The following is a 15,745-nucleotide window of genomic DNA, read 5'->3' on the forward strand; positions in this document are numbered from 1 at the left end:
CTTGATTTTGTAGAATGTTCTGGTTTTCTGTCATATTTTTATACTGTTGATTTATGCTTCTTATTATTCAGGAAATGCATGCTGTCACAGTGCCCTGTTGCTCTGTTTTAATTAGCAGTGATTTAATGACCATCAGGTAAGCTTGTCGGAGATTGTAAGATGCAAGTAAGCTTCAATAAGCATACTGTTAAAGAATTACTAGCATTGAAAGCCTTTTCGTTGTTGCCATGCCGAGAATATTTACATAACTAAATAATGTATAAGCCTTGGATACTGAAATGCATATGACAGTATTTGTAATAAAAGGACAGGATTACAATATTTTCAGAAGCTCATTACATTTGTTGGAGACTTGCAGTCATCTTTTGTTGTAGACTTGCAGTCATCTTTGCAAGCTTACCCGTAAACTAAACAGAATGCCAATCTATCATGTGTGGTCCATAACTTGTGCAGGATTCCTATAAGCAATTTATCTTCAGCTTGTTTCTTGCTTGCTGTTCATTTTTTACTTTGATCATGTCTTCCCCATGAACCAGGTCTTTTTTGGATAAGAAACATATATTGTCTGTATAAGAAGGAGGTAGCATACCCCTCAGCTGTCCAGGTTTTTGCCCCATATTCATCCTAAAAAGGATTGAAGTTGCTAAATAATGACAGACATTTGAGTTTTAGATGTCATATCCTATAGAAAAATGCATACAAACATCATCATCTTCTTTCAGTCGTCACAGCAGATCATCTGTTTCCATTTCTTCCTGTCCTCTGCATATTGCTCTGTCACACCAACCACCTGCATGTCCTCTCTCACCACATCCATAAAACTTATCTTAGGCCTTCCTCTTTTCCTGTTACCTGGTAGCTTCATCCTTGGCATCTTTTTCCCAATATACTCAGCATCCCTCCTCAGCACATGTCCAAACCAACATAATCTTGCCTCTCTGGCTTTGTCTCCAAACCTTCTAACCTGGGCTGACCAGCTAATATACTTATTCCTAATCCTGTCCGCCCTCGTCACACCCAGTACAAATCTTAACATCTTTAACTCTGCCACATCCAGCTCAAACTCCTGCCTTTTAGTCAATGCCACGGTCTCCAACCCATATAACAATGCTGGTCTCACTACCCTCTTGTAGACCTTCCCTTTCACTCTTACTGGTACTTGTCTGTCACAAATCACTTCTGACACTCTTCTCCACCCACTCCATCATGCCTGTACTTTCTTCTTCACCTCTCTTCCACACTCACCATTACTCTGTACTATTGACCCGAAGTATTTAAACTCATCCACCTTCGTCACCTCTAGTCCTTGCATCCTCACCATTCCTCTATCCTCCCTCTCATTCACACACATGTCTTAGTCCTGCTGACCTTCATTTCTCTTCTCTCTAGAGCATATCTCCATCTCTCCAGGGTCTCCTCCACCTGTTCCCTACTCTCACTACAGATCACAATGTCATCTGCAAACATCATAGTCCATGGGGACTCCTGTCTGATCTCGTCTGTCAACTTGTCCATCACCATTGCAAATAAGAAAGGGCTCAGAGCTGATCCTTGATGTAACCCCACCTCCACCTTAAACGCATCTGTCATTCTCACCGCTGTCACACTACCCTCGTACATATCCTGTACCACTCTTACATACTTCTCTGACACTCCTGACTTCCTCATACAATACCACAACTCCTATCTAGGCACCCTGTCATATGCTTTCTCTAAGTCTACAAAAACACAATTCAACTCCTTCTGACCTTCTCTGTACTTATCCATCAACACTCTGAGAGCAAACATCGCATTTGTAGTGCTTTTTCCCGGCAAGAAACCATACTGCTGATCAGTAATCATCATGTCCCTTCTTAACTTAGATTCCAGTACTCTTTCCCATAACTTCATGCTTTGACTGATCAATTTAATCCCTCTGTAGTTACTACAGATCTGCAGATCACCCTTATTCTTAAAAATTGGTACCAAAACACTTTCTTCATTCCTCAGGCATCCTCTCACTTTCCAAGATTTCATTAAACAATCTAGTTAAAAACTCCACTGCCATTTCACCTAAACACCTCCATGCATCCACAGGTATGTCATCTGGACCAACAGCCTTTCCATTCTTCATCCTCTACATAGCTATCCTTTCTTCCTCCTTGCTAATCCACTGTACTTCATGATTCACTATCCCCACATCATCCAACCTTCTCTCCCTCTCATTCTCTTCATTCATCAACCCCTCAAAGTACTTTTTCCATCTCCTCAACACACTCTCCTCACTTGTGAGTATGTTTCCCTCATTATCCTTTATCACCTTTACCTGCTGCACATCTTTCCTAGCTCGGTCCCTCTGTCTAACCAATCAGTAAAGGTCCTTTTCTTCCTCCTTAGTGTCCAACCTTTCATACAACTCTTCATACACCTTATCCTTAGCCTTCACCACCTCTCTCTTTGCCATGCACCTCAACTCCTTATACTCCTGTCTACTTTCTTCATCTGTCTGACAATCTCACTTCTTCTTTGCAAACCTCTTTCTCTGTATACTCTCCTGTACTTCCTCATTCCACCACCATGTCTCCTTATCCTCCTCCCTCTGTCCGGATGTCATACCAAGCACCTTTCTAGCCATCTCCCTTACTAGCTCTGCTGTAGTTACCCAGCTATTTAGTAACTCTTCACTGCCACCTAGTGCCTGTCTTAACTCATCCCTGAACTCCACCTCACAATTACCCTTTTTCAATTTCCACCATTTGATCCTTAGTGCTGCCCTCACACTCCTCCTCCTCTTCTTGATCACCACCGTCATCCTACAAGCCACCATCCTATGCTGCCTAACTACACTTTCCCCGGTCACCACTTTACAGTCTCCAATCTCCTTCAAGCTGGCCCTCCTACATAAGATATAATCCACTTCCACTCTTGTATGTCACCCTATGCTCCTCCCTCTTGTTAAAATACGTATTCACCACAGCTATGTCCATCCTTTTCGCAAAATCCACTACCATCTGACCTTCTGCATTCCTTTGTTTAACACCATACCTACCCATCACTTCGTCATCCACTCCTCTGTTCCCTTCACCAACATGCCCATTGAAATCTGCTCCAATCACCACTCTCTCACCCTTGGGTACAGTCATCACCACTTCATCCAACTCACTCCAAAATTTTTCTTTCTCATCCATCACACATCCAACTTGTGGAGCATATGCACTAACAACATTCATCATTACACCATCAATTTCCAGCTTTATAAACATCACTCTATCCGACACTCTTTTCAACTCCAAAACACTCTTAGCATACTGTTCCTTCAGGATAACTCCTACGCCATTTCTCCTCACATCCACGCCATGATAAAACAATTTGAACCCACCTCCGATACACCTAGCCTTACTCCCCTTCCATCTGGTCTCTTGCACACACAATATACCAACCTTCCTTATGTCCATCATATAAAATGCATACTAACATAAATCCTGTTATTCTAGCAATGTTCTAAGTTCATGAGAGCAATATTTATAATCTGTCCCTATTTATGTTGGGCTTTGTCCAGATTTCTTGCAGAGGTTGAGGTGTTTGAGAGAAAGTGAAATGCCCTATTTAGAGTTAGCAGGTGGAATTTATTTTCAAGTGTATTTTCAAGGAATTGTGAGCTTCAAGGGAAGAGAAGTTTACTGCTGCTCATGCTAAATCTGCTTAAAATGTGCAACTGTTTTGTTTGGCAAATGGTATCATTATTGTGGTATAGAATTTTAAAGCAGTGTTGATAGTACAGCAGGTAGCATACTTGCATCTTGATGCAGAGGGCTATAGGTTCTACTCCCACAGCATGTAGATTTGTATTTTAAGGGGGTGGAGTGCTGCAGTCCTGGCTATGTCCCCCTTTAGATGAGATGCCTAATAACTATGAACTTGTTTTTCAGCTTACCACCCATTCTGTATTGCAAATATACCAGCTTACCATTTTTAATGTAACATAGGCAATGTATTCTTCAAGGGCAGCAGGCACTGAATTTGTTGATGAAATGCTGAAGTATAAAGTTGTTTTCTAGCAACAACCTCTTCATTAGTTTCAGATCTCTATAATGTGGAATTATTCAGATGACTTTTACTTCTGCAGAGATTGTGCATACTGACTGACACTGACGGATTGTAATGACAAAAGTTTAAGTGGCCTTTTATGGTTGAAATGTTTTGAATTGGGCAGTTTGTCATTATTGGCTCATATGTTTTGTTTCATTGCTTGCTGGAAAAACATTCAAAACTATAAATTTAAAACACAGTCTAACAAGTGGTGCTTTTTATAGAAGGGATATAATTAAATTATTTTATATTATAATTAATACAATCTGTATATAATAATCGTGCATAATCATATGTATAAATATGTACACTTCTTATGCATGGCGCCTCTTGCTTATCACAGTAACAGGAAGGATACTGTAATGGCTGTGTCAAGAAAAAAGGTCTAAAGCTTTTAGTTAAGCATATAATGAAGTTGTTCACATCAGTGATAATGCAGATCCAGTTTCATATAACTAAGGGTCAACCACACAAAATCAGAAAACACCCAGAATTTCCCTTGCCCACTCAGTAAAACTAATCCTGAAAAAATAATTAATGTGCTTATATTAGGGCTATTGGAATTATCTATAAAAAATGAAGTGATGATTTGCAACTATGTCAATGTTGGGATTATGAAGAAATGCTTGATTAAGCATTAATTAAAAGATATACATAATTTAGTGAATGCACACAGTTTAAGTTAAATACAGTTATAACGTGTCGTGCATTCAGAGCACAGAATGCCAGCTTTTATTTAAACAGCAACTTGTGTTACTGAGAGCTAATCGTGGAAGCCAAAGAACACTAGTGTTATAAACTAATCTGTTTAAATCTGTATAATCTGAACAGGCTCATGAGACTCAGTTTAGTGTCCTACATGAAAAGTACTGAGCTAATGAACACTATTCCCCAGTAGTTGTTTCTAAGTCACTTACAAATAAATAAATAAAACAAGGGGAAGTATTTTGAGGTAAAACAAATATCTTGTCTTTATGGTAGGTAAAAAGTAAAACTCTGTTAGTACCCAAGTAAATAAAATGTTTATTAGCAATGAATGAGAAATTATTCCAGTATAGAGAACTGAACAGTCAAGCCTTCTTGATCAGAATTCAAAAGGGCTGCCAGCTGAAAGTTCCCTTGAGTTAGTTGCAATGTACATGGGGTATGTAAAAAAACTTATCATGGATTCCTAATTAAATCTAGATACCTTTAATCATTGTAGAAGTAAAGCATAAGACAGTATGCACACTGAGAATTTTGAACAGTGTTTATGGCAACTGGAGAGAAATAGCCAAGTAATGGGACCCTGTAATGGCTATGTGGGGGTGGGGCTCCGTGGGTGGAGGGGGTGGGGCTCCGTGGGTGGAGGGGGTGGGGCTCCGTGCGTGGGGCTCTGGGTTTGCACCCCCCCCTGCAAAAAATCCTGCGGGCTCCCTTGCCTCTGAAACCTAGTAAAATGGGAAAGATAGTTCAGGGACCTAAGGGAGAAGGTTGCTGATGAAAACATTTGCTTCCCATATCTGTCCATCGTACGAGAATCTTTATTCGGTGGATGGACAGATGAGGAGGTTTCAGCTAACTCTCTCTTTGTGGCTGCTGCTGCCACCATGGCATCAACTGGGACAAATATAGTCAAGAATTGCTTGCCTTGGGGAGCTGTGATAAATTTATTGGGTCTCCTCGGGACAGATTCCATGGAATCTGGAGATAACCAAGCCTTTTGAGACACTACAGACATGAGTGGATCAAAAGGTGGAGACACCCAGGAGGTGGAAGTTTGGGAACCAAATGCGTCCAGGTATACAGACATCCTCGGAGGGGACTAGGAAATTCCAGATATGCCTCTGTCTGAGAATCTCAAGGATGTTCGAAAAGGAAACATCTTCAGATGGGGACCTTGGGGACCCCTCCGATTCATCCAGGTCTGTATCTGAGGTGACAGACTCAGGGGAGTCTTGGTGCTTCCTCTTGCACTTTTTCTTCCAGAAAGCCTGCTCAGAATGTTCTGGAGAGGTTTTGGAAGAAGAGGGTTCACCCAATGGGATGCCCTGGGGCATAGGTTCCCTACGCCTTGGGGCTGAAGGAGGAGCAGAGATTGTCACAGGCACAGAGGGGGATGGAGCCGATGGAGCTGATAGTTGGGCAATCTGTGGGGAAAGCGCTCTCCACATGACCTCAAAGGCATCATGGTCTCGACAAAAAGAGGGCTCCAGCTCCGAAGAGACAGGAATCCCACTCTGTGCCAAGGGCAATGGCTCTGAGGCCGATGTGGGAGCCAAGCTCAACTCAGCCGATGCTCCAAGAGGGAGACCGGGGTCAGACAAGGGTCCGATGCCACTCCCTCCCTTGGAGCTGATGAGAGAGCTTCGGTGGCCAGATGCCTCGATGGGAGGAAGAACCGAGGTAACTGGAGCCAACATCAGAGCCGAAGGAACCACTATCGGCACATCCATGGACTCCGGCTCCGAACTAAGCATAGTCGGAGGAGGAGGAATCAAAATCGAAGCAGATGGAGCCGAAGCCTGTTGAGGCAGGCTCGAAAGCATTTTAGCAGGGGCCTGTGACTTCAGCAACCTACTGACCACTCTCTTCACATCCTTATACAATAACCTCGAGGATCGAGAGGAGTGAGAGGATGAGCAATGATTGGTCTTGCTCTGAAGTAAGGGTGATTGTAGCACCACACGAATCAGCTCCAAGGAAGGAGACCTAGCTCATTTGTGTCCTACTTTGCATCTCTTGGTGAAGACTTTCCAAAGAGAGTTCATATGCATCTGGGAATAGAAAATAATATACATGACTGTGAAGCAGTAGAGGCAAACATTAAAAAAGCATACTTATGTTTTGTCCAGAACATTTGCAATGTGTTTGAGGTGTCGGTCCAGAGAGTGGAGAGGGAAGATTTTATATTGCTTGAGCTCTTGCCTGTAATGCAGCAACTGAAAACTAAAATTGAGTCATGCATAACTGATAAATTATTTGGACACAAAGCACAAACTATGCTTAAGAATGAGGACATGGAACCTCACACAGTGTGTCTGCAACAAAATTTTTTGGCAGCTCTAGAAAAGTCTTTAGCATACCTCAACAAATGGTTTAATTTCTCAGGTGGCAGCATTGCGTGTGTGATGCATCGAATATCACTAAATACAGAAGTAGCATTTCAGTCCTTTCAAAATGCAAGCACTGTCATGGGCTTGACAAGAAAGGACATTGATTTAGACGTGCTGTATGATGAGTTCTGTGCAGCAAGGCAATTTTTTGCAGGTACCTGTGATAGTGCAGCTTTTCCAATGAACATGTTTAAGATTGTATCAGCCGCATTGTCATTACCAGGCAGCAATGCCTTCCCTGAGAGGGTGTTTTATTTAATGAATGCAAAGTGGCGCGCAGACTGAAACAGGGCCACTCTAGCACTAATCAAAGCCGAACTGCAAGTTTTCCTTAACTACAACATGAACTGCAGTAATTTCTATCAATTTGTTTTGAAAGATGACAAATTGATTTCATCAGCAGCTGGCAGTGAAAAGTACAAATGGAAACGGATTGCTCAGCCTGAACAGTCTGCTTCTTCCACGAGTACTTTAACAGCTCAGGGTCAGCCTGCTCTGGATTCACGGGAGGTAGACGTTCAACTTCAATCAAAGTAATTAGTTCGTTCAACTGACATTGAATAACATTTGTATTCTGTTGACTATATCTTTTGCTTACACCTCGATGTTATTGCTTTATTGTTTTTTTGCTGTTTTCCAATGTGAATGACTATTAGCAATTTAGCAGTTAGCCTAACTGTCTGTGTGGACTGGCTGCTTGAAAATAACAGTTATGAGCTAAACATTCTTCCATTCAAGTGTTTTTTTTTTTGGGCTCAAAATGCACTAAAACTCACCTATGTGCATCTGTTGTTTAAATTTTTTTTACGGGGGCTCAGCGTCCCCAGACCCCCAGGGGGAGACTGGGAGGGGAAGGGAAAGAGAAGGGGAGGGGAGGGAAGGGAGAGGAAGGGGCCTGTCATGGGGGGCAAGGGGCAGGAAAAGAGGCATCCTGGATTTTAATTGTGAAAAGTTGAGAACCCTAATAAGAAATAGAATGTGATTATAAGCATATTTTAAAACCAGAGTTACTAGAAAAGTGAGAGGTGGAAATGAAAGGTCTAGAGCAGATCTCCTTCCTTCTTCTCTGTCAACAAAAAGATTATTGAAGAAAATCCTCTCCCTCTTAGATCATGTGAATGAGGTTCTATAAATCCTGAGAAGCATCTGATTTACTGTAAGAGGAAACAGGGAGGTTTGAATGAATGGATGGATGAAGAGGAATTCCTGAAATGAGGAAAAGAATCCTACTGCCAGTTGTAACTCTTTAAAATGATTCTCAGAATTGATGCAACTGAAGATATCTGGTGCTACAGAGGAAGGTAGAGACCTAGACATTGGAATTGCCAAGGTGGGAAGGAGAAAACACACAATTGGGCATGTATTCAGTCTGTTTTCTTTAAGACCCTATATTCTTCTTTAAATATCATTGCCACTGTTGTCTGAAATTGTGTTTGTTTTACTGAAAAAACATATTTTGATTCATGAAAGAGGAACTTGAACAAGCAGAAACGTTTGTATCATATTTTGAAAGCAGGGTTGAAAAGGTGGGTAACCCCTAAAATAACTTTTCACTTTTATCACACCTCAGCAGAGGAAGGACCAAATAATACCTCCTTATCCAGAGGAACAGTCAGGATCTCACCTTTGACATCTTCTACTTACTCCTGAGAATGTAGCCTGGAAACTCTCTTCAACACTGTACTCCATGGCAGCAGCTCTAAAAACAGCATCAGCAGTGTCAAAGGCACATATTACTGAATGTTTGTTATCTGGGACACAGAAGATACTAAGGAATTCAAAGATGCCTTAGTTTCTGAAGAAGGGAGGTCTACAATTAATTTTTTCACACTGACAAAAGATACCAGCAGAAAAAATGAAATGTTCACCATTTCAGGTAACATGGCTAACTGTCAGTTAAACTGCTGGTTGTAAAAAAGGCACCCTCAAAGCCTAGCAACACAGAGGCAACACCTGCAGGTAGAAGAAGATCCCCCTGTAGAAAACCATATTAGCTTTCTTGGGCTTCTGGTATTACTTTTTGTTCCACTTTAAAGTCTGAAATGTCATGAATAAACATTTAGCAAAGCCCAGCCAATTTCCCTTCTTGGCTTTGGAAGAAAATGTCTGCTTTTTTTTTGAGACTCCACAGAGAAAGAGCAGCATTGAGGTTAGTCCCTTCCATGGGAATGAAGCTCCTCAAAGTGGTTTAGTGAAGGAACACCTATTAGCCTCTTTCCCAATGCCTGCAAGAGTGATCCCCCTCTACTCAAAAAGGGCAGCTGAACAGCTGCAGAAGATGTGCTTGCATCCCAGTCCATATCTCACAGGAATGTTTACCTTCTTGCAGGTCCAAAAGAGAATGATATAGTTAACAGGAGCCAGTTCCAAGTCCTGGGTGCAAAAGGTGTCTGACAACAGGAGAGTGCAGCCTGTAAAATTCAGCCTTACCTACTGACAGAAAAGTTACATTTTTGAGGTAAAACTCAATAGTGACAACTACCAAACTACTCCCAGCCCCTAGCAACTAATTTTGACAGAAAAGTAACACTTTTTTTTCCACAAAAGGTGATCATTTACAATGGAATCCCCAAAGGGATCCAGAAATGTCTAACAACTGAAAAATGTGTCTGACAAATGATTAGCAGAGCTTAAGAGAATGGGAGAAACGCTCTGACATGAAAAATAAGTTTTGAGGTAAATGTTTTAATGGTAACTCCCAAAAGACAAAAGACCTTGATTCTAGTCACAAGACTTGATAAAAAAGTACAACTTTTTGTCACAAGAAATAGGAATTTCCTTCAGAGAACCTTGACAAAAATATGATTCTGAGGTAGAACTTTCAATGATTAGCATTAAAAAGACCAATTTTAGCCATAAAGATAATTTTTTGACAGAAAAGAAACACTCTTCTACACAAAACAATAATGATATGGAAAGTAATCCCCAAAAAGGTGCTTAACTGCCCAGCCTTGGAGAAGTGATAGCCAATGGAAAATCACCCATTGCTCACAGGGGAGAGTGCACTTCAGTGGCATGAATGTTCTGAAGGCATTCCCGTTAATTCAGGTCCGGAAATGAGACAAACTATCAGTGGACTGTATGGATAATGGGAATTTAAGTGAAGTGTGGATAGAGGAAAGAAATGTACTGGATGTGCTATGTTTCAGGGAGTGCTGGATTGGTTTTGAGAAGGATGGTCTGTGTGGAGGGAATGGTTGTGCTTGATCATTGGGTTAGCACTATTTCTTCACTAAGAATGGGAAGAGATCAAGGACAACTGGGATATAGGGTATGCGTATGAAATTGTCATATAACACATGGTATGCATATGACAGTTTGGACAGGGTACATGGTAAAGCAAAAGTGTACGCAGAAGAAAGAAAGAAAGAGAGTTGAAAATTCTAGAAGTAGAATAGGGAACAAAGAAAGACCCTAGTGAGATGGCCTTGCAATAAGGACAAACAAAGGAGCAGAAGTTTGAAAATCCATGAGCAAGTGGACAATTACAATGGTAAAGTGGGAGAGGGAGAGGAAAATCAGGTAAGATAAAGGTGGTGTGGTGGGAAGAGGCTACTCATCTAGAAGCTCAAGAGAAAACAATGAGGGCAGGGAGTGACAAGTTTCTTAGATGTGGAAAGTAAGGGAATTTAAGAAAGAATGAGGATTCAAAGACACTTCCAGATTTTATAGAGGAATGCCTGTTGGAGAATGGAAATGTTTAAAAGTAAGGAAGATAGGAGAGGACAGAACCATTAGGCCGTACATGAGACTGAGCATGCATGAGAAGGTTTAGCTGGGGAAGTGAGCTGAAGAGCAAAAAGTAAGTTTGGTGATTACAAGTCTCAAGGGTGGTAAATCAGGAGTACCATATGACATTCTGATGATAGACTGTCACAAGAGGACAAAGAGAATGGCTGAAAGAGGATGAGATGATGAAATACAATGAATGGTATCCTGGAAAAGAAGAATGCTCTTGGGTCTGAATGAAAGACCACACTGTCATTTTGTTGCATAAAGTACAGAAGATCTGGGTGGTCCAGAAATACATAGGTGCATTTCCTTAATTAATGCTGTGTGGATGTTGGCAGCTTGATTAAAGATATACTGGAAACCTGTAGAAGGATGCAGTTTTTCTTTATGAGAAGAAGACCATGATGTATCATTAAAGAAGAGTTGTGGAATTTGGTAACTCTATGGAAACAGATGGACTAGAGGGATTGTGGATGATACTGTTTGATATAACATGAACTTACTGTATGATGAATTAGGTCACTGGGGGCAAATGAGAAGAGAGCTGGAGGGGGCAAGATGGCAGAGTGGTTTAGCAATTAGGTCTTGGTTTTAACATGCAGCATAGATTAAGTGTGAAGGCCATGCCCTGGCCCAGAAATCAAGGAGCCTCAATCCTTACCACTAACACCAGGGAAGGCATCTCATATAAGAGGAAAGGATAACAAATACATACAGTAAAGTACAATTTCCCTTAAGTGCACACAGAGATCACAGTCAGTCTGGGGCTGGCTGCTCCCCAGGTCCCCATTAAGACTCCCCACTGGCACAGCTATAGGGTCCAGATCTCAGCTTAGCAGGCAAACTAACCTCCAGTACCCTCTCTGTCCCACCAGTGCTTCATGTCCCTGCCCAGGTAGCTGACACACCACACACACTTTGAGATAAGTATTTATACACCTTCACAGACACTCATGGGAAAGGCTGACACAGACTCTCCAGCTGTGCCCCTTTAGTCAGACTATATGGTAGTAATTACTGCCACCACCAGCTAATACCTATCATCTACCCAAAGGTCCTTAAAGGGGTTTCCAATTATTACTGTGCAATATTATTACCCAGTTGGTAAGTATGACTAATCAGTCTACGGCTTGTTAGAGTGGCCTTCTGCAATAAACTCTATAGATATGCAATGTACTCTAGAGCTTAACTTGTCTCTACACAAATCAGCCACAGGTAAAAGGTTTTTAAAATATTTAATAATAAATAATTAAAACTCAAGACAATACTAATACACCACAGTGCTATCCAAGAGTTCAGAGATCACACAAAAACTTAAAACAATACAGTAGGAAAGTTCTCATATAAGAGAAAAATACTTAGTCTAAACTTTATAGTTCTAGGTATTTCTACAAGAAAACATACTTCTAAAGTAACTTACTTTCATAGAGCAAGGCAGTGCTGAGGTTGGATATCAAGATCAAAATGTTTACAGTCTCTCTCTCAGCAATAGTTTTCAACTCACTAGCAACAGCTCTGCTGGGCCCTCCCAGATTGCATAATTTTGACAATTGGTTTTCCCAGTATACACATTACATCATGTTGACACTTAGTCTGGAGTTCCCAGGCCAACAGGCTACATTATTTAACAATCTAACACCTGCTCAGGAAGCTACAACAATAAAAGACATTTCACATGTACACTCCAGTAATTATTCCTTAAGTTAAAACAATAGAAAGAATGTGATAGCCTAGACCAAATGACTCTGAGCTCTACAGATCAAAGAACATACAAAACATAATTTCAATTTCAAAGAACATTTGAAATGCTTGGCTTAGTTTTCCTTAAAGCAGATGTCAATGTTCCTACAATCTTGAAGTTCACATTTTACAGTGTTTTCTTTTAAGCCTGTATTTTACATTTATATTTACAAATGATAGAATTATGTGTCAAATTCTATTTGGCTAGGCTGGCAGCCTTCACCCATCTTCCCCAATCTTCACATTAAGCACAATGTTTTAATGGAGTGACAGCAGGGCAAAGTTTAACTAGAAAAATAAGTAAGGCTTGGATGCCCACTTTTTCCACATTTGTGCTTATTAGAATTGGGAGCTCTTGTCTGATAAGTAAGAAGGTGTCTTGTGAGATAAGGTGGAAAAGGAATATATGCAGCTCTTAGCAGGTTTGTAGACAACTGCATAATGTAACTTAAAGTTTTTCAAATATCTGATAAGTTTGGATGGGAATCATGGCAGAGATACCACACATAAGCCAAATTCAAAACTGATGTGTTTATTGTAAAGCAGGATGTTCGTTTAGATGATGTTAGCTTAACAAAAATGAACAACAGGACCAAATATCTAGGATATAATAATAATTAGAAAAAGAAGTATACTAGTTATCAAACTGATAAAAAAGATAATAATTTTCCTTAATGAGATGTACCGAGGTGGTGAAGGTTATTCTATTAATATTTTTAGATCATGATTGGCACCCATTCTTTTAACCGAGTGATATGGTATGTTAGGAAGGAAACAATAGGGTCCTTCTGACAGATGGGGGGGGGGGTCAAGTTTAAAGTTCAGGCAAGACAGGTTATGAACTGAAAGAGATGAGGTGAACTGGGCCAACCATAGTTTTAGCTTGTATTGATTCTGTGATAGCAGAGTAAACAATGAGGAAGTAAAATGGAGAGGGCAAGGAGGAGATTAAATTAAGTGGAAAAAGAAAGAAGGCACAGAAAAAAGGCAGGCGGGAATTCAGTCAGATGGAATGTAGGTAAGACAGAGACGGTCAATATTCGTGGAAGGGGAATGAGAAAGTTGTTATGGGAAAACAAAGATATAATGATTGGAGGCAGATAAAAACAGCTGCGGTATAGCAGTCTAGGGATACTTTTAGAGTAAAGACGGTGGTAGAAATATCTGAAGGGAGGATCTTAAAGTTAGACAATTTCAGGTGTTTCAAAGAAAGTATAAGTTAAGTAGTAGTGATGGGTTAAAATACTGACAGAAGAACATAATGAAGAATTGGCCTCAGATAGGGCAGAGGAAAGATATGAAGCTACAGAGTGAAGGTATCTTATGGAAGGAATGGTTATAGAAGAGAAAAGTGAGATTGGGAAGCATACATTGTGTTGGAGATTGGAAAGCATGATCAGAATAGAAACATTTGCAGTTTAGTTAGGAAAAACAGGAGAGGAAATGATTGGAAGACGAATTCTTGAAGCACATATGAAAAGATTATGGTTGGCTTAAAGGAGTGACAGTGATATAGGATATGCAGTTTCATATCCTACATAGTTGGAACAAAACTCAGGTAAAGCTGAAACAGGAAGGTATCTTACCTGTCAACATATTAGTGCAAGAACTCTGGACAATGCTAAAAATAATGAAGCTGGGGACCCAAAATCTGGGACAAATTTTAAATATTGCTCTTATAAATATAGAAAGTTGCAAAATTAACAAGGTTTGCATAGCATGCATTTGCTGCAGGATATGAATTTTGAAACTCGAATGTTTGCCATTATTTAGTTACTTTCATTGTCAATAATTTGTCAGAAAAACATCGTTTCTGAGTAACAGATCAAGAAATATGAGACAAGAATCTAGATATTCTGATGCAGGGTAAGTTTGGAGAAAGGCATGGGCAACAAGCAACATATGGCAGAGCTGTAGGGAAATAAGGGTATTTTCTGGGCAGAAAGTGAGGGTGTAGAACAGGACAGCAGGGTAGTGTTACAAGAACTGAGTATGTTTAGGAAAGTATCACTTAGCATTTTGGAGAAAAGTCAAATAGTAAAGAATTTCAACTAACAGTTTAGGTAGGTAAGTTCAATATAAGGCAGATAAATAATAAGGGAGTCAGGAAACTAGCTGAAGCTGTGAGATTCAGATGGACAAGGAAGCAAAGAATCAGAATATCTGAGAAATTCTGAATTGTTGGTTGTGAGTAGAGGGGAGGATAAATGAATAAGTAATAGTGTGGCTGAAATGAAAACTGATCTATGGCTAGTGAGATGTCAACATCATAGTAGACACTATTCTTCAAACTTATATGGTGTAAAAATTAATCAGGTGGGTTACAGATGTGCATAAAAGAGCACAGGTGTGTTAGCATGGAAACATCAACTGACATTCTTTTTCTTAGCCATTTTTAAAAGTTAAGTATGGGATTTTATCACCATAAGGAAGAAAAGAAATGCTGGACAATTTTCTTAAACATGGAAAAGATGGCACAGTTTTAGCCCTGTGACTTGCAGTACATTATTGCTGCAGTAGATCAAACTGAGGCAGTTACAATACTCTAAGTGTACCATCATTCTGCCTGGACATTTAAAAACTTTAACTGATGTGAGGTACTGAATATAACATGCACAACACACACTATAGCTTCTGTAGAGACATGCAGAAATGGGGGATGAAACACAGACACTTTTTTACAAAGGCTAGTAAACAAAATAATGGTACTGTTTTTGATTTGTAGCCAACCATATGCATTGCTTATGTGTCCCTTCATGATTTTGTCTGCTCTCCTAAATAGCAGTTGGACTTGATCAGCACTACACTGCTTTATAAAAGCATACTCTCTTTTATACAGTGGTATGCCAGCTTTGGTCAGTGATATGGAAAGTGGCCAAACAGAGTTATCAATCTAATAAAATCGAGTAAAGACAAAACAAATGAATTTAACCCCTTTTCCATACAGTGAGTCGTAGCCTCCCCACCTTCATACTTAACACATTCAACTGTGATGTTACTCCTCAGAAAAAGAGGAGAAATCTCTTCCAGGTTCTGTGTTGCCCCTTTGGCTGGGCTTCTACATGCAGCAGTTAGGCTCTGGTATTGTGTAAAGTAGAAGTGTAACACAT

General features: G+C 40.2%; 1 protein-coding gene across 1 annotated transcript in view; it reads right to left on the reverse strand.

Annotated features, from left to right (window-relative positions):
* Positions 1-15,745, reverse strand: part of LOC122787923 (dynein beta chain, flagellar outer arm-like) — a 5,188,001-nt gene that overhangs the window by 802,534 nt on the left and 4,369,722 nt on the right. The gene's annotated exons all lie outside the window — the stretch shown is intronic.

The sequence above is a fragment of the Protopterus annectens genome, chromosome 13.part0, assembly GCF_019279795.1.
Source record: "Protopterus annectens isolate FY-2018-M chromosome 13.part0, PAN1.0, whole genome shotgun sequence".
Lineage (NCBI taxonomy): Eukaryota > Metazoa > Chordata > Ceratodontiformes > Protopteridae > Protopterus > Protopterus annectens.